This window comes from Lichenostomus cassidix, chromosome 4A, assembly GCF_008360975.1.
Source record: "Lichenostomus cassidix isolate B80296 chromosome 4A, HeHo_3.0, whole genome shotgun sequence".
Lineage (NCBI taxonomy): Eukaryota > Metazoa > Chordata > Aves > Passeriformes > Meliphagidae > Lichenostomus > Lichenostomus cassidix.
In genome coordinates this window covers 6866318-6891677 of record NC_139485.1, presented here as the reverse complement: position 1 = coordinate 6891677, position 25360 = coordinate 6866318, and the positions used below count along the sequence as shown (strand labels likewise).

The 25360-nt window shown below is 38.8% G+C and overlaps 1 protein-coding gene across 3 annotated transcripts in view; it reads right to left on the bottom strand.

The window, feature by feature from the left end:
• Positions 1–25360, bottom strand: part of MAMLD1 (mastermind like domain containing 1) — a 245677-nt gene that overhangs the window by 157560 nt on the left and 62757 nt on the right. For all 3 annotated transcript variants that reach the window (XM_085060304.1, XM_085060303.1, XM_085060305.1), the window contains one exon: positions 15187–15314. The gene's annotated coding sequence lies outside the window, so the exon portion shown is untranslated. The remainder of the gene's footprint in view (positions 1–15186; positions 15315–25360) is intronic.

The following is a 25360-nucleotide window of genomic DNA, read 5'->3' as shown; positions in this document are numbered from 1 at the left end:
GTTTAATTATTCTTAAGATACAATGCTTACTCTTTGTCTTTTTCTTATACAGAAACAGGTTTAAGTTGAACACTTGTTACTCTGGACTGACAATTTCATAAGCACTGCAGAGTACATGTTGTCTCTCACAAACATGAGTGACATACAGGAAAGGTTCTGAAAAGCTGTAAAAGACTGTGCTGTCTCAGACTAGCTTAGCAGAAATATATCCTATTAGCTTAATATGTATACACATATGCACATAAAAGAGCAGCTTTTCTTCACAAAACATACATTTTAAGGTGCTCTGCAAGTGACTGCCTATCTAATAATAAGACAGGTTATGCAGTACTCTTATTTTATGATCGCCATTTATCCTATGTTTTGCACTGCACACTTGTAGGCACATGCTTCAATTAGTGTGAGACAAATGGCATAATTCCAGATCCACTAAACCTTGGAGACCTATATTGTCATGCATACACAGCATGCACTTTACTACTACCTAGGAAGCTGTATCTCTTCACCTCCTCCTCTTTTTCAAAAGAAGCCACTTCTGAATAAATGGGATAAATAACCCCCAGGCAGATACTTAGAAATCACAGCTAAAACAGGCCCTCGTTTATCTGTAGGCAGCCTCAGTGAGGTGAGTGCAGAGAAAACCTGGCTCACACAGAGCAAAGCAGCTCAACGGCATGCAGAGCTGCCCACTGCTAGTGCTCGTGCTAGGGAGAGACTACCTCTTCCCACAGGTTTATGAGACAAGGGTGAGAGAGACTTTCCAAACTGATCAATATCATGCAACATCTAAAACACACCCCACAGAAATGCTCTGCAGCTCCTTGGGAAGCTCCAGAAGCAGCATATCCTGCACAGACTCCATCCTACAAGCTTCACTCCAGCCTGGGTTTTTTGGGGGTTTGTTTTGCATTTTGCTTTTTTATGGTTTTTTTAATGTGCTTATTCGACTTCTGATCAAGACTTCAAAGTCCCTCCACAGTACAGTGATCCTCTGTCTTACCCATGTGCCTATAAACATGCTCATAATTTGTATGAAAGAGACCTACATGATGGGACACTGCCTGTTCTTTGTCCAGCAAATGAGTCCAACTAGTGCTTCATCAGGGGACAGTTCTGTACCATGCTCAGCCTAGATCCATGTAGGAACTTCTCTGGAAAAGCAATGAATCCCCTTTACCAGCTGAAGGCATGCTACAGATTTCCCCATACCAGCAGCAGCCCCTCCACAGTAACTGCCCAGAGAGTATCCTGTTCACTGTGCCCTCACAAAGAGGAGACAGACAGAACATTTTCTCCAATCATGCTAAAGTCACTTTTAGGCTGCAGTACATTTGACAAGAGCAGTTGTGAGGAGCTTAATGGCAGATATTTTGGAGCAGCATCATCCTAAATAATAGGTGCAAGGATCAAATGTTGAATCCTCAGGAGGCTCAAGCCATTGAAGGCTGTGGACAGCAGAACCCTTCTTTGTCCTGCTATTGGCTCTGCCAAGGGGCACCTGGGTACTGCCAGGTTTGACTGGAGAACTCTGTCCTGCAGGAAGAACTCGCAGCTCTCCATGTTAGGGCTACTACACCTAAGCAGACCAAAGAATCCAGCCCTGGAGAAAAGAAATATTGAAAAAGTGTGAAGTTTTCAAACAATGTCTTAAAAGCTCATTATGATGCTGACATTTACCTCCTACACAATGTGGCATGTGTTTCAATATTAAAATTTGCTTGCTAAGATGGAGAAAGGGAACAAAAGAAGAGGAATGCTAAATAAAGTGATCTCTAAGAGCTGAGCACTGTATAAATCCTGCGTGTTGTCAATTAAGTGGCAGTTTTACAATTAAAGTATTTGATTTTCATAAATCTGTTGCAGCATGTCAGAGGAGAAGAGGAAGAGTTGGTCTGGGGGTGGGAAGTCACAGAAGGAGGCACAATACTTCCCCCTGCAGAAGTCTAATATTCATTTTACAATTGATTCATTGAACAGAAGCATCTTGCCACAGCAGCCACCCACCTAATGATGACAAAGCACAGCGAGCACAGTCATGACGGCACAGCACAGTCAAGCAGGACACCTCACATTAGCCATGGGTGGCTAATGCCACAACCCCCACACCCTGAGCCTTGCCCACCCTCTTGCTGGGTGAAAATAAGTTACTTCAAACCTCAAGGCAAGGAATACAATAAACTAATATGCATTCAAACAGGAGGTTTATATTCCCTCATGGATTCCCTTAGGAATATGCTTCCTGACACACTGCAAGGTGGGTTATGCAAAAAGAAAACGCTGACATTTCATATAAAATAGTCAATCAGGACTGTATCATAAATATATAATTTCATTCTCTTAAAAACACCCTCAAATGATTGACATTATTCCAAGGAATTAATCTTGAGGAAATTGTTCAGCCTTCCTGTCACTTGTGAAGGATACAAGTGGTAAGATTTACTTAGGACAGAGATGGACGTGTCAAGCCATGGCACAGGGTGAGCTGGAGGGAAACATTAATGCACTAACTCTAACCTGTTTTTGTATCATGAATGTCTCTCACCAGACCCCTCCCCCAGGTATGTAAATTGGCAGCAAATGACTGGCATTCACAAACGTGCCTCCAAGCAGGTTAGGGATAATTAGTAAAGCATGTAGACACCCTGTCCTAAGAGCCAATTGTGACAAATCCACAAAATAATGAATCTCTATTAATAGTTAATGATGTATGTCAAGAAGAGCCCAGACTTTGGGCTCTTCCCCTTTAAGCCTGTGTGTTATCCCCCTGTGCTTCAGCTGGTCCAGCTGAATGCCTCCCTCCCCATGTGCTGGCCTGCTTTGAATCCCAGCCAAGATGAAGTAATTGCAAACTGCCAGCTCGAATACTTCAGAAGTCTATCATGGAACAAGATTCAACAAGCCTCTTCTCAATTTGTAAATATGTTGGAATATAAGTAGTAAAAAGGCTCCGATGTCAAACAAGTTTAAGCATTAGCCATGTTCCTTTATGAGTGCTACAGTGGTGTTTAATGCTTCATATATTAAACCCTATTAACACTGCAAAGTTGCTTCATCCCTGTGTTCCTCACGCTGTTTTGCTCATAGATATTTAGACACCAAGTGATTTTTTTTTAAATCATTCAGAGCATTCAGTTACTGCAGTGATGTATATGTACTGCTGGTTTTAAAATCATATTTAGAGGTCTAGGTTCACAAAACATCGTGTCTGTTTGATTTTGCTTGACACAAAAGAAAAGTAGTTTTAGAAGAACTTGTGTTTTGTGTATTTTGTTTTTAACATACTAAGTTACATATTTTGGGTATATACATATCCACGACCCACTTCTGGGTTGTTGGAACATATTAAAATACCACAGTAAAATGCAAACAAAACATAAACCTTTGCCATGTGGAGAGAGACCAAGAGTAACAGCGAGAACTGAGATGACATTACAATTTAATGATGAATGTTTTTAACTCCTCCTGGTTGTTTGCAACTTACAGGCTCTTGATGCCCAACCATTACTGACAGACCACGTGTTGTTAATTGGACTGAAAAAATTATTTGCTCCAAAATTCATCACTCTTAAAAGCTTAGCCTCTTTGCTGTCTTCACAATTAATCTTCTTACTACCAGAAAAGTTGAAAGAGTTAACTCTACACACTGTGGGTCATCAGCAGTGGTGTTACAAATTTGAACCAAAAGATTTTAACCCAAACTTCTGGGAGGTGTTGATCCAGAGCAAACAGTGTCAGCTTATGTCCCTCCCTAATTATTTAGAAGAACAGCTGGCAGACTATTTGTAATACTTGATTCCTTGTGGCATATGTAGGAATCATGGGTTTTAATTTGATCTCACAGAAAAGGCAGAGTTTTAAAAGAGAATTCAGGTGATTTACTGTAATCAGTGGAAGGGCAGTGCAGCCAGCAGTGATAAAGAAGAACTTCCAAATTATCAGATTTTAACATGACAGGATCCCTCTTAGAAGCTTTTACACCCTCTGTCTAAAATGAATAAGAAGCCTATAAAACCTAAGCAAATTTTTCTGAGTACAGCCCCTACCTTTGTCAGACAAGGTTAGTGAATCCCCATCCTTTATTTGCCTTTCTTTGTTGTCTCTTCAGAGACACATCACTGCAAGTCATCGAACCCTATGGAACCATCAGAGGTAAAGAGCAGCTGAGGGTTTGAAAAGTGCCAGAGCATTAATTAGCTCAGAATTCCTGAATCTCCACTGATATAATGAAAGTTACTCAATCACAGGATGATGTGGAAAGCCTAATAGCAGCTTTATAGCTAAAGCACAGGAGTGGGAGGCAAGAAGTGCAGGTTCTATTCCTACTGCCAGCACCTGTGTGCAACCTTCAACAAACCATCCGTTTTCATTGCTCATTTTCTCTGTATGCAAAGTGGAAATAATTGTGCTCACAGGACTCTTCTTAAGCTAACTTCACTTCCATCTGAGAAGCACTTTGGGATCTTCAGGTTAGAGAAACCACTGAACTGTAAAATATAATTTAAAATATGTATTTTACTGGATGTGCTTAAAATAAGTATTCCCTGTGCCAGTGTAAAGAGGAATTTTGAGTGTGGGATACCAAGTCTAGATAATTTAACTGTTACCTTGAAATGTAAAAATGTTGTTTGCAAAGGATTTTTCAATTCAGCTGATGACTGTAAAGCAGCACTTCAAACAGCTTTGCCCAGAGTATCTATTATTAGTAAACAACTGTGCCTTACAGGATTATTTTGCAACACTTTGCATTAGGTACACTTGAAGTAGGCTTCTGAAAATAGAGCTTCAAACATGTTAAAAGATAATATGTATGTACATGAATAAACTACATTTTCTACAAACTTGCATTTCTGTTCTAACAGAAACAAAAGTAATTTCAGAAACGGCATTCAATATCTGACTCACTTTTATGCTCAGTAAAGGTGACACATTGCAGAAGAACAAAGCATGAAGCCGGCCTGGCTTTGGCTATTTCCTGTTTAGTCAGAAATAGCTGTTGGAGCTGTGTTTATCCCTCACATCACATCAGCAAACAGCAATCCTCCCTAAACACATCTGTCCAGTTGGTCCTGGATGTAAACACTGAAAAGTTCTGGTCTGTGTGACCAGTTTTGGGAAGTTTTTTGTATGAAAGAGCAGAACAGCTACTGTATGAGGATTCCTAGTAGGACTGGTGACCCTCTTCAGACTTTTCCTATCAAACAGATGCACAGATTTGTCTCCTAAAATCATGTTGCTTAGTCTTCATTCAGTATTGTGCACAACAGCTTTTGTGCTCATCTCAGTGTTTTTTCCTAGGGCCTTCTACTCACACAAATGGCAAACATTTAGTAAATATTTGTTGAAGGCTTCAAACATAATCTACTCTGAAAATTCAGATTGTTAGCTAAATTAAAAAGGCATAGTCCGCATGCAATCATCAGTCTGACTCGAAGCAAACTGGGGCTCAAAGCAGGTCAAAGTCATAAATAAATTCGTAGGCTCAGACAAAGCCTTAGTCATTAACAGAAGCACAATAACCCAAAAAACCAGTATTATTTGAATTTGAATTCCAAAACTGAAAGTGTTGCTATATGAACTCGTTTACATCAATCGGCAGAAAAAAATAACAACAATCCTCACTTGCTACAGCATCCTCCTTATCTGATGACTTCTATTAGAGAGCTCTCCTGAAGTTTTTCCTCTACTGATCTGCTTTCCCCACTCAAAGGGAGATTGAACCATGCCAGGGTTCAACAGGAAAAATATGGCAGCCCATTTTGATGAACTAAAACCACTGCCCCACGGTTTATTTTTACTACTTTTGCAGGAATGTGATTGTCTGTTACTAGTGCTTGGCACCAACGGACATGTAATGCCACCAAAATTGCTAGCAGTAGACAGAGACCCAAATCTACCAAAGTAAGGGAAAATATAAGTGTAAGTAAAGTCACATTTTTTTTCCCCCCAAAACTACACTTTACAAGTCTTACTATAAAAAAGCTCTCAGACTGCACTTCCCTCTGAAATCTAGTAAGTTCAGTGTGTTTTAGGATTTCCCTTATTTCTTCTCTTTTCAAATCAAGGGAGAGACAAATCACACAGGACAGACCTGCAGCACGGTCTGCAGGGACAGTAGATATGGTGACCCTCTGTAAGGGCTTTCTCCATTTTTGCAGTGGAAAAGCTCCAAAGACCTCTGCCAGCAAAGATTTAAGAAAGCTGATGAATCTTTGCTTTTGCAGAAGAAGAATGACAAAACTGCTCAAAGACAGGGTACCAGCTATGCCTCTACCTTGCACATAAGCTGACCATGGTGGGAAGCTATCAGCATTGTGGTGTAAAAAACCTCTAGAATAAACTGTTATTTTCAGCCTAAGAACAGGACACTATTGCCAAGGCTACCTATCTTTTGCAAGTAAGGCAGCATAGCCTGCTCTTTTCAGCACCCCAGAAATCCCTGGCCATAGAGCTTTTCTCTGTCTTTTCTTCTGCAAAAGCTCCCACTCCATAACCCACACAGCTTTCCAGGCAGCCAGCCTGTTCGATCCGCCAGCTGGGAATGAGACCACAGCTGACTCCCAGCACCTCTGACATTTTACAGCCCTGGCCAGCTGTTCTTGCAGGGTTTTAAAGACCAGGAAACTGCTATCCTGCTCACCATATAAAAAGAGGATATGCCCTCCTTGCAGGAGAATTACTAGCTTTTGCTCTGCTTGGCCAAGTAGTGTGCTGGCAGAGCACACAACCCAACCCCCAGTAAAACATTTGCTTTAGACCAAAGCAAGCTGAGGATAGAGAAGTGGAAACTGTCAGATATTACCTGAATCAGACATACAGCTTTACCTTTATGCAATGTGACTTTGTCTCAGGCTGAATTAGGGCACAGCTGAATTTGTAAATAGACTAGTATTCACCCCTCTGTCCTTGTGTAAATTAAAACAGAAACCTTTTGAACAACAATTCTGGTGTCCTCTCCAATCTCTTCTGGAGGTTCCATATGGAGCCACCTTGTCAGGTGACTGAGACATTCTAGCTCCCATGCCATGAAGCATGTTGGAGATGAAGGCAACTTATAGCCAGTGGTGAGATATGGTGACATTGAAATATGGAAGTGCCTACAGAAAAGATTTTTGTAGATACTTCTATGAGGATTCTGCATGACTTGGTGGTGATTTAAAAATTAAACTAGGTGGTAAAGCTTTCTTTTCTTTGTTATAGAAAGCTTTCCTTTGAAGGGGAATATTACATTAGTTTTTCTGGGTTCAACTATAACAGAGTCTAATCTGGGCATCTGCAGTCCTGACTATTAGCTGCTTTTATGATCTTGGGGATGTTTTTTGAGTTGAGCATTAATTACAAAGTGTTACAGTATAAATATGTATGTATTTCTTGGAAAATGGATGCAGTCACCAGTCCCAATTGTGTTACTGCCCATGTGCCAGCCATGCTCAAGGTCCCACTTGTACTTACACAGTAGAAGTTACATGTCTCTAGAAGCTTCTCAAAGAGAATGGTTTTGTTGAGAAAATGTAGCCCAAGCTTCCCTGCTATATGCCATTTATTTTATTTTTATTTGATTTTCCCACATCACTCATGTCTTTTTTTTGCCACCTGGTCTATCTCAGTCAGTATATAATTTATAAAACTCCATAAGAAGGATGGAGACAATCTTCCTGTTGCTGTTCTGTACAACATGAAAGCAAAGTGATCCTGGGTATAGGAACAAAGCCATAGTATGGTTTCAAACTAGATCTAGAAAAAATCTGACTGATTTGATAAGTCTGAGATTTCTAGGTAGTTCAGATGGTGCCCATTTGTATTTGCAGTGTAAACAGTCACCACCAAGAACAAATGGTTCCTTGAAGTTAGCGAAACAGGGGATCAGAAGGCTGCTGCTCCTGTTTAAATCATTTCGTATTTTGCCACTGGTCCAACAGGGCTGAGATTTCATGCTGGGATCTAAACGTGGATGACCAACCCTATTCCAGAGGGGAAGCCACACATCCTTTTGCGTTTTGGTAGGCTCAATTGCAAAAATAGGTAAAAGCAAGACCATGCAAAAGTCACTCAGCCTCAAAGGTGAGATTTCCTGAAGGGAAAAAAATATGGTCCTGACTCTCCATTTGCTACACTGCTCTCCATTAGCAGTGATGTGTCATGACTGATTTTGGTGCAGATGCAAAAGAGGGCAGGGAAATGGATCTAAAACATTTTTTAAAAAAATAAGACTTCCAGGCTTCCACTCAGATACTGTGAGATGCCAAGTTTCTGCTGACCATGCTTAACAAACACGTTCTCTTTGCATTTGTCTGTGCCAAACCAAGAACACTTTAAATAATTCTAAACTTTATCTTGATAGTTATTTTTCTTTTTCCTCATTCATACTCTGACTTATGTATGATTTATAATGTTTCTACTGGGAAAGCTTCATATGCAAGTAAGCTTTCCCTTGTGAGCGTTTGTACATTACCATTTGGAGGCATCTTTTTACTTTTACTGTAGTAATATTTCCTACATCGATTTTCAACTTCATCATTACTGGAAATTGTCTAGGTAATAATTTTAAAGATGTTAAGGAGCTGCTGGTATTTCATGCAAAAGCCTGACAAACATTCCATTAAAAATGGTGCTGGTGATAATTCACCAAAAGGTACACTTTTCTAATCCCCTTCTTTTATTACAGACTTTGCCACCTGAAGTTACTCACTTAAATTCTACATACATGATTGGCCCCTGCTCCTCTTGTTTGTATTTTCCCCAGAGGAAGATGCTGAGTCAGACAGAAATTAAGAAAAAGAAACTTCTAAAATAACTAGTCATGCATCGTATTCAACCTAAGATAAAGAGGGCTAGGTTGCAACAGTCTTTGAAGCTTTATTTTTATCAGGATCTTGTATAAACCTCATATTGAGCCTTCCCACAAAGGGAAAAGAAATAGCAGTTTTACTGGTAAGATCATCAGCCCCAGCTTATGTAATGCAATGAGCAAAAATGAGATGGCAAAAATGAGGAGCATATTTTCACTCCATTGGTGACCTTTTTTTCAGACATTTTCTACTCATAGTTACCCTTATTATTATTTGTTTTCAGTCACTATTCACACACTGGACACTATTCATACTATTCACACACTTCAACTTTTTATCTCTATATATTTTTATCTACCTATTACTTTCATAGGTATAACAAATTAGCTACATTTTCATTCACTTCTTTCACTAGCATGTCGAGTTTAAAAAGAAAGTATTCAGATTACATGGATTAATTAGATGTTTTATTAAAAAAAACAGGAAAATGAGTTGCAGAGTATAATAAAAAACACAGCAGGCTTTGACTTTCTGCCTGGAAGCTGTTTAAAAAAATAATAATAATTAAGAAGGAAATGAAGAGTACACTGTATTCTATGCATAAATCAGAGATATTAAAGGCAAATATTTGCTTTTAGATTATGATGAACTCAGATTTACACCAAAAAAATGGACTTGAGATGTTAATTTAGCTAAATATGAGCTCTAATCAGTCATTCCTCCTGCATCATCTTCCATGGCTATGCATAATAATAGTAGAGGTGCTCATACTGTAACACAACGTTTCACTGTAAGCTACAGCCTGAGGATGTTTTCTCCCCTTATCCTTGAATCCCCTTTGCACAGCCCTAAGCCCCATCACACATTTAGAAGGAACAGTTCAAAAACTAGATGGAGTATAATAAATTAATCTGGACTTAGTGGGTGGATAAAAGGTCCAGCAGGGGTTTGTTACAGACCCTGGGGACAAGAAGAGAGAGGAAAATGGAATATTGCACAATGACATTAGTAAGGCAAACAGAGATAATACTCTGTGTGCACGCCTGTGTGCATGTGTCTGTGTGTGTCTACAGAGTGCTGGGGGAAGGGTGGCATCAGTATTCTCAGCCTTGAATCATCTTAATGTAATAACGATTGAATACTGCCAGCCTGCTTCCAGAGAGCCAAGGAAACAGTGTTTCTACATCTGTCCTTAAATTATCACACAAAAGCAAATCACAGACATGAGAACTCTGCAGCAAAAAGCAAACAGTGCTAGCAAGCCCCCATTCTTAGGATCTGAAACCTTTGTTCTCTGACCAGACCACCCAGAGAGGAAGGTGTGCGCAGCCTGCATCAACTCATTACGGTGCAACTTTATAAAAGGAGATGCGAGAATGAGTTCTTGTGCTTTTGAATAACAGATAAACACAAGTGTTAGATACCAGAAACCAGGTTTGTTCTGATATATACTCTTAAATATAGTACTAGTGCAATTTCAGTGTTGAGAACCAAGGTGGCAGCTGCACTGTGTTTGCCCAGAGTTACCACCTTTCCAAGGAAAGATTAAATGTCTGACAATAAAATGGGTTCTCCCTTGCACACATGTTGGACTTCCTACATGCTATGAGACATCTTTGGGTAGACATCAAGGTAAAAGTGTAGAATTTCATAAAGAAAACATTCCAGAATGCAGAGAAGCACACAGCAAAACAGAGAGCAAGGAAAGAAAGAGAAAGCTTTTTGAAGAGGAGTTTCCAAGTTTGAGACTAGCTTTAGTTTGAAAAAATCCTCTTTTGCACGTTCTCTCAAAAACTGCATCTGCAATGGAATCTTTGGAGTGCAAGAATTATGTATGGTTATTGCCTTAGATCTCTGCTGGGTTCCCAATGGTGTGTTTTTATCTCATGATCTCAGAACAATTTGGGACGTTGCACAAGAACCAACAGTTCTGATGCAAAGAAATGGTAGCAATGCAGTTTTTCAAGTTAAAAATCTGGATATGATGCTGGACTGGCAACATCTGACTGGCTGAAGATTGTGAAAGAAACAGCTAAAGAAAAGTAAAGGATGTTACCCAAAAAAGTACCCAAAAGAAGAAAAAAGGTAAAATAAGCTCAAGGTTATCAGGTCTTTAGCAATAGCTTACATATAATAAAAAATACGAAGAGATGTAATTAACTGGGCAGTGAAGAACACTTCCAGAAGCTGCACAGAGAGTTCATTTTGAAGTCATAGCAACTTTCTTCATCTGCTGGGGCTGCATCTGACTGTTGCCAGAATGTACTCAATGCTGAGTATCTCTATTCCTGCATAACTCTTATTCACAAAGCACAAAAAGAACACAAATAATGTTCTTTCTTTTATTTGTTTGTAAGTATGTTTTAGATAAAGCTATTCTGATAGTTTAAGACTCTTTGTTCAGATTGCACAAGTTATTCGGTGCCAGAGTTATTTAAATTCTGGGAAGAGGTATTACAATAGATAGAAATGATGTATGAATAGTACATAAATGATGATAATGGAAGGGCTGATTAAATAAATGGAAACTTTAAGCTGAAAGCATGAATGAGAAGGCACTGGATCTCCAGCTCCACTGATGTGGAATGCACGGTCATGAAGAACTGAGGAGAAATGCTGCATATTGCCCTGCCAGGATTTATCCCATGCCCTGAAAATCGGACACACTGTTGGATAAGTTACTGGAGCTGCCACTTTGCAGATGATACTTGAAGCTGACAATCTAATAATTTGCAGCACTTTTTGTAAAGAACAAGGAATTAGCTGTAGTGAACTGGCCTCATTTCAGCATGCATAATTACATCCTGCACACCTATGATTCCTTTGCCATTTCTTAGGGGAAAGAAGAACATTCTTCTCTTGCTGTAAGCCTTTTGCCTAGGAAATCTCAGTTATAGCTGTAATCATCTTGTGCTTAAGTCTGATATCAAACTGTTAAATTTGCAATGTACTTTGAGATCATTTATTCTAAATCTTAAGATCATTATTGCAGACATCTCAAAGGACTACATATTCCACCCTGCATGTTCCAATAATGAGGCATGAAAGAGTAAACTGAGAGTTTGGTTTCTGATTCCTCCCCCTTTTTTGCCTGGCCCATTTATATGCTTTGAAAACTGAAGTCATAACACTGTCGGAACATTTTTTTTAGTGGTTTAATAAACATGACATGCTTGCACTTGCTTTGCATTTTAATAGCAATGCAGTTGCAATAAGACACTTCCACAAATATAATGCATGCAATTACATAGGGTTTAAAGTGCTAACTTTTTGTCAGGCATATATATACACACATATCTTAACACTCTTTTGTTCAAAACCTTTCTCAGTTTTCACTTTCCTATTTTGGGTACCTGACTGCCTTTCAGTGGAATTTGAAGGGCACACAGCACTTGGAACTGATAAGAGCCAGATCTTTGTGACTGAATCACTGTAGTTAGCTCCAGTGGAAACTTGTCAACAGCACCAGAGGAGTACCTATGGAAGTGGTCACATTGTTGATCTGACAGTTTTTAATCATTCCTTTTCTTCCTTAGGACAGTTCCAATGTGAGGGATCTGTTCCCTAATCTGCATATATATACCACTTCACAGACAGTTCTGCTTGATTGTATTTGTATTTTATCTCTCCTGCCTTTTCTTAACTACTTCGGTGCTCTTCTACATTTCAGTACCCAGAGAGAGATGTAACTTGGCTGTGTACAGGGTGTGCTGCTGCCCTGGGGTGCTGTGTTTCAGTGAGCTGTATCTGGTGCTCGTGACCAGCAGATGGGTGTGACAGAACGCTCAGGAGCGACCACTGAGAGCACCAGTGCTAAAAGAGCAATGGTGGCCAGGTGTTGTTAACACAAGAAGTTTGGTTCAGGATTTTGAGTCCCAAAGTATTGTAATGGTCTGTCTAGGGTTTTCATTTGACCCATTTTAAATACCTTGTGTCTATTACGGGAGTAGACCTTCATTAACCTGCCCTGAAGTTCTTAAAAATTAAATTAAATCTCACTAGAAAAGATTCAAGTAGTAAAGTGGTAGTTTTAGTTCTAAGGGATATAACTTGTTCTGTGTTATGCTTCTGATTTTGGGCCATAACCCCACTCTCTTGCCAGGCTCAGGGTGACATTTCACTCATTTTTATTCAGAGGTAAATTGCATGACCAGGAATGAAATGAATTCTTGAGTCTGGCTCAAAGTGCATTATAATAAATAAAAGAACTCATATTAACTTTAGTAGAATAACTACAACATTCAGTAGAGCACTACAGTTAACATAAGCCATGAAATGCACATGATTTTAAAGGAAAAGCTTTAATATTCCATACCATACTGACAATATTTAATCCATGCTTATGCTAAGGAGCATAACTTTCTTTAAAGTTTCAGATGTTAACATTCATCAGTTTACAGTATAAGACTGTATTTTGCTTTTGCATGAGATTCAGCTAGACTATTATCCTGACAAACATTTTTAAAGATTTTTTTACTTACTAACTCAGGAGACTACAATCAGAATTTTTCTGCTACATACCTCCACTGGTGTAGGGATTATAGGCTTGAGCAACTTACATTGTATAATAAGCTGCTAAATGAGATGAGGTAAAACAGTAACTCCACAGAAGGATCTAAATCAGTGTACTTACTGTGTGCTAGTATTAGTCAGTGATTAGGTTATTAAATCCTCTCTAATTATTATTTGAAGCTTTTCATAAATAGCTTTTTGCAAAATGGATCTTATCTAAAAATTTAATTTATTGGATGTTTACAGGCTTAAAAAAGTGATTTTATGATTTAAAACCGGAATTACTTCCTTTTTAAATAAACCAAATTGGTGCTGTAATTGAGATGAGCATGCTATTTTTTTCACACAATAATCTGATATGGGACCTTCTTCTCTCAAGAGACTTGCTTGATCTGCTCTTTATAGACATTCAGTCTCTGTAAATATGCTTTTGGTTTCTTTATCAGTAATAGTATTAGACCTGAATGCTTTAGTATACAGTATAATGGGATATTAAAGGGCTTTCTGTATATGTTTTAGACAAGCTAGTCTAATAGAAAGAAATTAATACATGAAGGATATTCTTTACAAGTAGACAGTATCATTTATAAGGATTTTCTTCCACCATTTAGTTATTATATTTTTAGAGAAAATCACATTGCTTTCTTTCCCTTTTTTTACCCCTCTGTCATTGTTTGCCTTTTCTTCCTGCTTGTACTTTGCTACTGAACCATCTGACTATCTGTGTTGCCATGGGAAGGACTGCAATGCCATAAATTCAGGGAAGAGAAGTTCCTGTGTTCATTTTTTTTTCCATTTTATTCTTAAACAATCATTAGCACAGATTAGCTGCTTTCATAAGGGTGTTCTGGCACTAGAGGAGGATTGTAAAATATTCATTTCTGGAAAAGATACAGCAAAAACATTCTACTTGTTTCACAGAAAGGAACCAACCTACACAGGCAAAAGTCAATGCTTCCCCAACTTGTAGATACCTGACTGTTTGAGAATTGAGTCAAATTATGGGCAGTTATCAATTTAGTCTTATGGTAGCTACAGTGAGCTGTGAGCTCCAGAAATGCTAAAAAATGAAGTTGAAAACATGTTGAATTTAAAAAAAAACAACAAAGTGACGATTTGTGATGCAATTCAGAGATTTTTCATTTTCAAATCATTAGTTAAACCCCTCACAGGCTGAAATTTGCCACCTTCTAAAATCTTTAAAGTGTGGCCCATGCAGAGGGAGCCAGTAGCCTGAGCTCAGCTGCCAGTGCAAGCCCTTCCCACTAGAGAAAAGAGCTTCCTTATGCGAGCAGGCGCTCACTAAGTGAGCTCAAAAGGCAAAGGCCAAAACATCTCCCACAAGCAGGTCCTCCAAGTACCACAGTGTAAATAACAGACCTGGGTTTGTTCTACAGAAAACTCTTTGAGCCACAAACTAAATGTCTTTGGGCAACGGCTTCCACAAGTCACATCTGCTGAAGCAAAAAGGAATGTGCCACCTGGGCACGGCAGAGGCAGAATCACACACTGTAATGGGATCAAACTTCCTCATGTAAAGCCAGACCAAGTGCCTTTACATGTCAGAGCAGGGTCCTCTGTGCTGGGCACTGCAAGGGGATCAGCATCACCAGGCCATATACCCAGGTCACCTGCTTTTACCACCCTGGATCAAGACCAGGGGCTCACGCTTATCCCTCGGGATACAGTTCCAAAGCTCCAAACAGGCAAAATGAAGACCCTTGCTGGTACTTTGAAAGAAATATTACCTGACCCTACTTCTGTCACGGTATTAATCATCCAGTGCTGACATGGGGAACAACTCATTTTGGCTAGTAAACAACAGAAATGTGATTCAGAAGATACAGGGAGAGATGTGCAAGGCTCAGGAAGCTGAGCTCAGACTCACCGTCCTGTCTGTAGCCACATGCTAATCTCACGTTTGGCTGATGGCTGTGTGCTGAACTGCTCTGTTCAATATTTTGCATGTTGATTGGCTTGTTATTCACTTCTGCCTCTGCTGGAAGCCAGACTAACCTGTGGGGGAAGTGTGGAAAACAATTACGGTATATTGAAATGGTCATACAAGTACAGTACACTGCAACACTTTACATAATTTATTAGGTGTTACTACACGCACTGGCACTCACATGACAGAGATTTTAACAAGACCGACAAATAGGACAACATCTGCATTCCTGTAAGAACGTTTGAGATGAAAATTTAACATTAAACCAAAAGTGTACTTACTGCAGCGCAAACACTGCAATCAAGTGGTCTGCCTTGACTTTCAATGTATTATGTTAACACAGTATGGCTGCCAGAGTAAAACAGAAATGTTCATTACAGCAGCAATTAATTGCTTGCTATTTTTGAAAATTAACAGTTAATATATTTTTCCAAACCAATCCAATTCAATGTTACTCTGAATTTTCATGCATCATTTCTTTATTTTTGTCCCTATTGTGCACACAAGGTCAATTAACTGGTAAATATAATTATTTTACAAACATAGCAAGCAGCAGCTATTATAAATAACAACTTATTTGCATATTTCCTTGTTTGTGAAGAGAACAGCGATGTTACGGGTCTGAAAATCTTTTCAACTTTAATACAGTGAGATACTGTTTTTAAGTAAATCTTCTATTTAAATAAGTATTCTAGTAAATATGCTATTTCTTAGATTAAAATCAGCAAGTAGAAGCTGGCTTGCAGATTTCAGAACTTGCTTCATTTGCATCTTGAAAATGGAATGGAACTGAAAGCTTTCAAGCTTTATTGTTCAACTCCACAATTCTGTTGCTCTTTGTAAATGAAACGGAAAAGAGATGTATGTGAATATATCACACATTTCAGCCTAAATGAATTTTTCAAATTGTAAATGAGCATCACTGTTTGTAGTCACCTTCACAGCATTCCTAAAGTTGAAGCTGTGAGCCGAATTCTGACTGAATTTTGTGAAAGATTTGGGAAAACATGACTCACAAGATTTTAAGACTGGCAGACAAAGACTCCTTTCTGACTCTATTTTTGATTTCCAGGGACTCTTTAAATAAAGAAGATATTCAAGACTGAGGGACAATGGAGAACAGCTGCAAGGATGATTTCTTTTAAAAGGAGAAATCAAAGGACAGCACTCCTCATGTGCACTATATATGGCAATCTCTTTGTCTGAATATCGAAGGACTAGCTGGTAGTCGCATGCTGTGCTGAAACTACATGGCTTGAGAGGTTTTCCTAGACATATTTCTTGATGACAACTGCATGCTGTTGGATTTGTTTCAGTGACTGTGAATCTGTGAGCCATGCATATTGTGCTCCATTTGCCACTTCACAAAAAAAAATATTTAGTGAGCTTATGGCAAGCAGAACACCTCATTTGTGCTGATTGGGGTAGATAGGGTGATTTGTAGATTCATGCATGCTGAGCTTCAGGCACTTTGAAAAACTACATTGGGCAAATTTGAGATTTATGCCCCAGTCCCAGTGCAATTCATGGGTTGGGGCGCTCCTACTGAGACCTACCAATGGGAGCTGACAGCTGCATACAGTGCACTGGAAACATTTTAAAGCTTGCTGTAAAGAAAATAGAGCAGTCTTCGCCTAGCAGGGAGGAAAATCGATGACTCGGCACTTGGCAGTGGTGACCAGCAGGAGGATGCTTCTGATGAATGCTGAGTCATTGATTTCCCTCCCTGATCAGCAGCAGCTGCTCCATTCACACTGCAGAGCCTTCTTGCCACGACCACATATGTCAGCAGGCTTTATTGTCATTAAAGCAAGAGGTATTAGCTGACAAGACACCCAATTTATGTATTTTTGGTTTCAATAGCACTACCTTACAATTTCTAGGTTGCTTCTCAGCTAGGGCACCTAAAAGGACATTCGTATCAAGCCAAGAGATCCAATAGCACAGGCAGCTAGCAAGTACAGACAGTATTTGCATGACAGATGAGTGAACATCACCCAAGCCATCCATTTCTTTTCTCACCAGGAGGCACAAATTTCATAAACTCAGAGCACAGACAAGCAAAGAGGTTAAGACATCATCTGAGAAGGTAGGCAGCAAGTCAGCACAAAGCTGATATGTTTAAAAGTAGACATATGTGTAAATATGCAGATGGACTGGGCTCTGCTCATGTGCCATGCCTGCAGCGTGTGCGATGTAACATGGTATGGCTGAAGACCAAAGCATAATTACAGTTTATAATTTTATGACAGTAAAAAGGCAACAGGTAAAACAGGTGAGACTACACTGAATGACTACAGTAAAAATATAGTCAGAGTAGGTTACAACAAATCTCAGCATTTGATGAGGATGTATGTCTTTCTCAACATGTTCTATCATTTGTTATGCTGTTTACATTACCATAATTATTGCTTAATACATTATTGTGTTTGTGTATCTGTTTGAATTGATCTTTGAGGAAGCAGTTTACATAAGCAGAAAAAAGAAGAGAAGGGGCTGTCACGAGATAAATGCTGTTTCTCAGGATTAAAATCAACTGGAATACACTATTTATAGTCAGGCACTTCACTGCTAGTAGCAATGCTGAGCCTCTACATTTCAGGTTCCATTCATCGCAGAATATGCATGACTCTGCCTCAAAAACACTCACAGAAAAAGTCATAGGTCAGGCTTCTGTGCTTGAACTGGTATTTCAGCAAAAGCTCACGTGGCCAGCCACAAAACCACTCTCCCTTAACTCTACAGGCATTTGTCCTTCAAAAAAGAGCCTCTTCACTGCAGTGACAGGCCTGGATTCAGGAGAGCCCATAACTGGCAAATGGTATTTTCCTAGTTAATTCAGCAGCAGATTGAAACTTGCTCTTTTAAAGTTTGCTGCCCTCTTTCAGAAGGCACGATTCTACTTAAATGCTTTTTTTGCTTTTTCAAGTGACCTCATCTCCTGGCTTCAGTGAGTCCTTGTTAGACCTGTATTGAACTCAGTGGTTTTAGTTTACATGGATTTTGAAATGCGTACATCAGCTACAACATCCACTCAGGTTGTAATGTTTTGAGCGTTTATGAACTCTAAAATTTAAGATAAACATCACTGCCAGCACCTTTCCTTTGCCTTATCTCCCTACATTTCTGAAAGCCTTCCTTCATTCTGCTGCGCCTGGGGCAGCTGAGCACGCTCCTCCTCGTACCAGTGGTTGCATTAGCACAGAAGCTTTCAAGGATAACTGCTGCTCCTTGGGGAGCCCCAGAATAGGAGCAGGCAAGAGTGCTCTCATTCTTTTATTCCTTCACACATCTGGGGTCTGAAGTGTCTTAGGCTGTGCTAAAAATCTGCTAACTTAAGAAACAAGTCTTTGAAATCAGATTGTCAGCTATACTGCAGGTAATGAGCCGTGTAACTTCTTAAATCATACACGTATCACTTTCTTTAAAATTGTTGACCAAGGGTATGAAAAAAACAAAACAGAAATAGCAAATGAACTCAAAAGTATAATGTGACTGTCTCATGTCTGAATTTCTTTGATATGATCCACATGGACAGAAATGACTTGCACATTAACAGTTGCCACTGACGCAAGTAGCAGAGTTCTTGAAATTCTCCATTTAATTTGCCAATGATTTTAGTAAAATAATAATTCTGCAGACTGAAGGCCAGGTTCTGGTATTGACTGATGACAAGGTGACAAAGAATAGAATAAGGATCAAATGAAAAATAAAGAACATGACAGGTCCGAAATAATTTCATTAATGACTGAAAACTAAAGAATACTGTACTCAGGACATAATTCAGAGAGAATAGACTACTTAGTGTGTAAAATATTTTTAACTCCTATAACCCTGATCAGGAGGAGATATGCTATCCATAAATAATGAATTTCCAATACAAATTACACACACTGGGACACATAGTCCAAGTTTTGGATAACAAGAAGTTTCATTAAAGAGATGTTCCAATGAACAAGATTCTGCAATGTTTAGATTGTATCTAACTAATAAAATTAAAGACTTAGACATAATTAATATAGATCCAGACATTTACCTAATTAAAATGAACAGGGTAGAAAGAATTGATTATATATTTCCTTATGAATGAAAATAAACATACAAATTAGTGTTCTTCTAAAGATAATGTATAACTCTAATGCTTTGATGATAGAAATCTCATATTATTTTTAATGTAAGATTGCTACCGATTAGAAAAAATGTATATTATTACAATTAGTCAATCAGATTGTCCAAATCAGCATATGAGTTGATGGAACTATGACAACTTACAATATCTGAGAATCTGCTTGTTATCTTCAACCAATGAGGAGCATAGAATCAACATTTGTAAAGAGAAACACTTCCTTAGAGACACTATCAAACCAAAACTTTTTCAGATGAAAAATGAAAATTAATGATAACACTGCAAAGGCTGTCACCATCACCAGTACTCAAACAGCCTCAATATATGTAAAAGAAGAAAATTTATCTACAAATAAATTCAATGAAGGCTTCCCATAATGATGTGAAATTCTGAGAAGGAGTTTAAAATTTTTATTGAGCTCTGAAATCAGATAAAATCCTTGAAAATAGACTTTATCTAGATGGGGAACATTTGGAGTTGTCGTATTGTATTGTGTGTATCACTTTCTTTTACATGCCTGAAAAGAAAATCTGAGTACTCAAGAACAGCCCCAAATAGGCTGCCTTTTGGACACAGAAGACATCCTTAAAATATATTCCAAAAACTCTCAAATGTTCGGAGAAACAGCTGTTCAATCTTATGTCATATCACTACACCATTCTTGTTGCAAAAGATAGAGACCTTGCATAATCAACATATTTTCCTGGCATGGTCTCCTGTCGCTCCCGTTCTCACCCTCTAACATAGCTGCTGCATTAGCAGCATTTCTGTTTGACCACATATGCTGAAGATTATTTTCCAGAATAGACTTTCACAGTCCAAGCTTCATGAATACTGCTGGTCAGAGCTGTCAGGAGCCTTCTTCACAGAAGACACAATTTAACTAAAGACATCTGGTCAATATTTTTTAAAGCTTGTAGATTGGTTTGATGATACAGGGCTAGAAACTTAGCTGATATAAAACTGATACAATTGTAATATATTCAACTGAGATATGCTGAATTAACATCAGCACAAATTCTGTCCCTAAAAACTACAATATAGGAAGACATTAAGCAAGTATGCACCTTTTTAAAATTGATTTAAACGGAAAATCTTCACTTTCCCTAGACATAAATTGGGAATATTCTAGTCCTTAAGCAAAGCTATTTGAAGCTAATATCCTAGTGCAGGTAAGAACTGGATTTGGCTCAATGTGCATTCACTGGATATGCTCCACCCTGTAGAAACACCTCTCCCCGTTCAGTACGACAAATATGTAGGACAGGGAGCAGACAGTACTAGTTCATTTTTGCTCACTTTTTAAAACTTTCTTTGCAAGCATCTTTTTTCGCTATGTGTGTATGTGCATGTTTCTACCCCTCCTCTTTCATTTCTTTTCTCTGTAGGGCATCGAAAGTGCTTTTCAGGTGGGAGGGCAGCAGTGTAAAATTGACTACCATTCTAGTCAATTTGCTTCAGCAGCCATTCCATGTGTAAAGCACTTTATACAGAAGGAAGCTTTTTAGACATGAAGACCAAAAAATCTATTCTTTTGCAGCCACGAAGTCCCTGTGAAATCAGAGGTTTCAAGAACTCATGCGAGGATAGAGTTTGGCACGAAACCCACTGGAAAAAAAAAGGGCCTATTAAGATCTTGCAATCTGTTTCCCCTTGTTTTTCTCATTAGCAGAAGAAAAATAATTTGTTCTAGAGAAGAATGTCTTTACCTAAGAACTTCAAGCAGGTTGTACACAGTAGTACTGGAGCACTTTTCACTGACTCCTACTGTCTGACACCAAATTTCAGTGTCATTTAAAAAATCAAATAGAGCCTAGAGAAAGAAAATTATCTGCCGTCATCCAGCTCATTTATCTCATGCTTGGTTGAGTCAGTATCATCCAGTGATAAGTACCATCCGTTTCAGTCTTCTGGTGTTTACTGTTTTTCTATGACCTTACATAACTTTTACTTAATTCAGTATTTAAGCTGTAAAGGCTGTACCTTTAACCACTTTCACTTAATATGATGAGGGCTGGTGTTGAGGACAAACACAATCATTCTTGTTGCTGTTAATCCGGAAGGAAGGTCAGTCTCACTGAAAACATGCAGTTGCTACTTCACATAGGAAAACCCAGCAACCTTCCACGTGGCCAAGACCACATCAGACTGATGTTTAGTGTAATAAACAAGTCTTTTTAAGACAAACAGTTCCACTGATTCTTTCTCACAAATGCTTCAAGGCCATCATTTAAGAAAAGCCCAAAACAACAACTAGTTGCAAAACCCATCATCTAATCCCAATCCTGGAAAATCTGCTACTAAGTAACCCAGAAAGTTGGGCACAGAAAGAATGGGCCAACCTGCATCTCAAAACTATGGATCAGGCCCCAGGAGTGTGATTTAAAGCTGCCAGTCAGGGCCAGCCCAGGGGCAAGGAGAGAAATGAGTCTCCTGGAGAGATTCCGAAAGCCTCTCATAACAGGTCAGAGAATGCTACAAAACAGGAAGGAACTTCAAGAAGATATGTTGTGGCTACCCCAAGACGTGCTGAACTATACCCTTCTCATTCCAGACAGCCACTTTTTCTAACCTCAGCTTAATGAAAAAAGGTAAAGGTTCTACAGTAATTTGTGTTTAACTAGCTTTATTGTCCAAAAAAGCTTTTGCCTAAAGCCTAGTGAAACATTTTGTTTTGCGTTTGAATCACTCATTCTGTCCTGTCCACAAGGTTATTCCCTTTGGCTTTGCACCAGCTTTTTCTGTGTTTGAAGACTGCTATCATATTGCTTCTCAGTCTTCTAACCTCTAGTCTAAACAACCCCAACCCTTGTAATCTTTTCTCATAGGTCACTATATTGCTCTGTTCTGGTGCACATGAACTTAAACCTTAACTTAGCTTAGAACTTTTCACAGCTGTGAAAGAGAAGAAATACTTCATTCATTTTGCAGACTGTGCTCCTGTTTTTAGAACTCAAAATTTCTCCCCTCCACTTTTTTTTTTTTTTAATACTAGTATGGCATTACCCATTCATGTTCAAGTTGCGGACAGTTACAACCCTTAATTCCTTTCCTATATGACTGTAAATTGGTTGGTTGTTTCTCACTAAATTGATTTTATGAATGATTCTTCTTGTCTAAGTACAGAAATTGAACTTTTTTTAAATTGCATCCTGGGTTTTTTTCATACCATCTTTCTAATTTGTCAAGATCCCTTGGAATTCCAGTCATATTCTCTATACCTGGAGCCTTCAAAGCTTTGTGGCATCTGCAAATTTAGTATGAACATTCTTTATCCTATCATCAAAGTCACTCATGAAAATATTTAACAGTATCTGGCTCAGGACAAATCCATTTGAAACCACATTTGATATATCCTCTATTTCTGGGAAATCATTGGTAACTACTCTTTGACTTTGGTTTCCCAGCTCATTTTGCTAATACTCCATAGTAGATCTTCTAGACTTTGTTTTTCCAGCTTAAGACAATGTTATGTGAAACAAGAATGCTTTAAAGCATCTCTAAAGATATATAGCTTCAAGAAATATGAGTTGGAAACACAGTTCTTAGGCTTCTAGAAGCTTTATGCCTGCAAAGCACACTCCCTGAGCAGTTTTATACCCGCAGGTATTATCCCTTCATTTGCTCCAACCTTCTCCCAGTGTAAAGAAATTGCATCCAAGGAAAAAAAACCCAATAGCCGATATAGAAATTCATGGAGTTTGGAGTATGAAGTATGAAGATCAAGTTATAGAGGTCTGAGCATACTCTGAGTATTCATTCACACCCTGGAAAAATCTTTTAACTGAAGATCCCTGTTCCCACCTTATAATTGTGGAGGGATTCTGCAGGTATGTGCAACAAAAACTATTATCTCCCAACCAGTTCATCCAATCTAGCCAGTTCCATCAGTTTTACCTCCTTCTCCTCTACCAGTGCTTGAGAAAGGGAGTATCCAGACCCAGACTTGAGTACTAGTTTGGCCCAATTGGGTGATCAAAGGAAGGAATGTTGGCCTGAATTTCCTCAGTTATGTGCATTACATTAGGCCCTTATCATTACTTTGATGTCAGTTTTTGTGGTTTAATTATACACTAAGAAGTATTCCTAGGTAAGCCAGGAAGATCTGTCCTTATGACTCAACCAGCTACTTTTTGGCCAGCTGACTGTACATTTAATTAACATCCTGGGCATCAGTTCTGCAGTCCTACCCCAGGCAAATCTCCCATCAAAGTGAATAGGAGTTACCATCTGTGCAGGGCTGAACACAGAGTCAATGGAACAGCACTACAAGTTTGGGCAAACAGTCAATCTTTATGAATTTTTCAGTAAAGCTGTTAAAGTGTGTTTAGATTAAAATATTCCTTTTAGTTTTAAGAGATTAGTTTTCTCCTTAACTAGTGTGTTTGAGTCATTTGTAAGCAGGATATTGGTGAAAACATTAATGGAAGTCTTTTGCATTCAATCTTTTAATTTGTATTCCTTCCTTTGTGCAGGGACATTTGAGCATGATGCATCTCATAAATGCAGTGTAGATGTACCACATCAAGTGCACAGAAAAAGTTACTCCTTTGACATAGATAATTGTGCAAGAAGAACTCCAGGTTGAAAGATACACTCTGGTCAATGCGGCACCAAACAAGACGGTATTTAATGTTTGGTAGTAGGCTAACATTTCAGCCATTGAACTCCATGGTAAATCTGCTCTCAACTTCTTTTTTATGAAGTCGATTCTCAATAATTCTGAAGCACTGTCCCAAAATTTCAAATTCTGCTACTGGATAACCATAACCAGAAATAGGTACTATAAAATCAATTTAGCGATAGGTCACGACCATTTGGACATTTCACAACATTGACTTTAAGAGACAGTATAAGAATGCAAATAAATCCATGATGCTATTAAAGACTTTGGAAAAAGCTCATTGGGATTTAGTAGAGTTGAATCCCATGCTAACCTCTACCTTTCCTGATTCAATCTGATCTTGCTGTTACCAAGGACACAGATTCTGCAGTGGTGCTGGATCCCTTCTTAAAATCTCCTCACCTCAACACAACCTCATCCCTCAAAGAGTTATAGACTTCCCACACCAGTCTCAGCTCTGCTTCACTTCCAAGTTGTCTTGGAGACAAGAAGGTGCCTCGCTGGCTGAGAGGAAGAGAGGAACAACGTAGCTTGCCTCAAGCGCCGAGTCACTGCTCTGGGGCTGGAGCTGAAGGGCTGGAACAACAGACAGCACTAATGCTTGAGGGGGACAGAAATGGGTTGAAGACCAGAGAACAGGATATAACACTTCTACTACAGCATCAGGACAGCACCATGCTGTGTATTCAGCGTGTCTAATGCACACGTTGGTATGGGGGCTGTCCAATGTGTTTCTTTTAAGAAGCCAGTGAAATCCGAGTGCAGACTCTGCCAAACTCAGAAATGTAATTTGGATTGAAAGAATTTGTCATGCTTTGCCTCAGAAGCCAATAAGCTTAATTTAGTCCCCAACCACAGTGGCCACAAGAAGTAGCAGTACACTGCATCTGTGATTCAGGAGAGAATAAAAACTACAGAAAAAAAAATCGGTGATGAACCAAAAATATCTGCACTGGAAACATACATAACATACATACATTGTATCTCACATGTCTCGCAGAAAGGCTGTGCTTTGGCAGAAATAACAGACACTGGTTTATTTTGTGGAACAAGAGACAGAAGAGATTTTTTTTCATACTGAAATGATCAAAGAATAAATTTAGGTTTTTGTTTTCACTGTATTGTGTTTAATTGGGGCAGGGGGAAAAGGGGATGTGGGTGCTAAAGGGGGAGAATTTAAGAATCTGGTTATACTTAAAGAAGGTTTTCAACCTAATACTTTCAGCAGTGAACTGTGCTGGGTAGAAATCTATCTTGTACTTGTCACATCTATATTAAATTATCTACTTTTTTCATTTTACAAGGGAAGACGTGAGCAGAACATTACTCAGCTGTCAGGATACAGGGCTGTGCTGCTGAGCAGG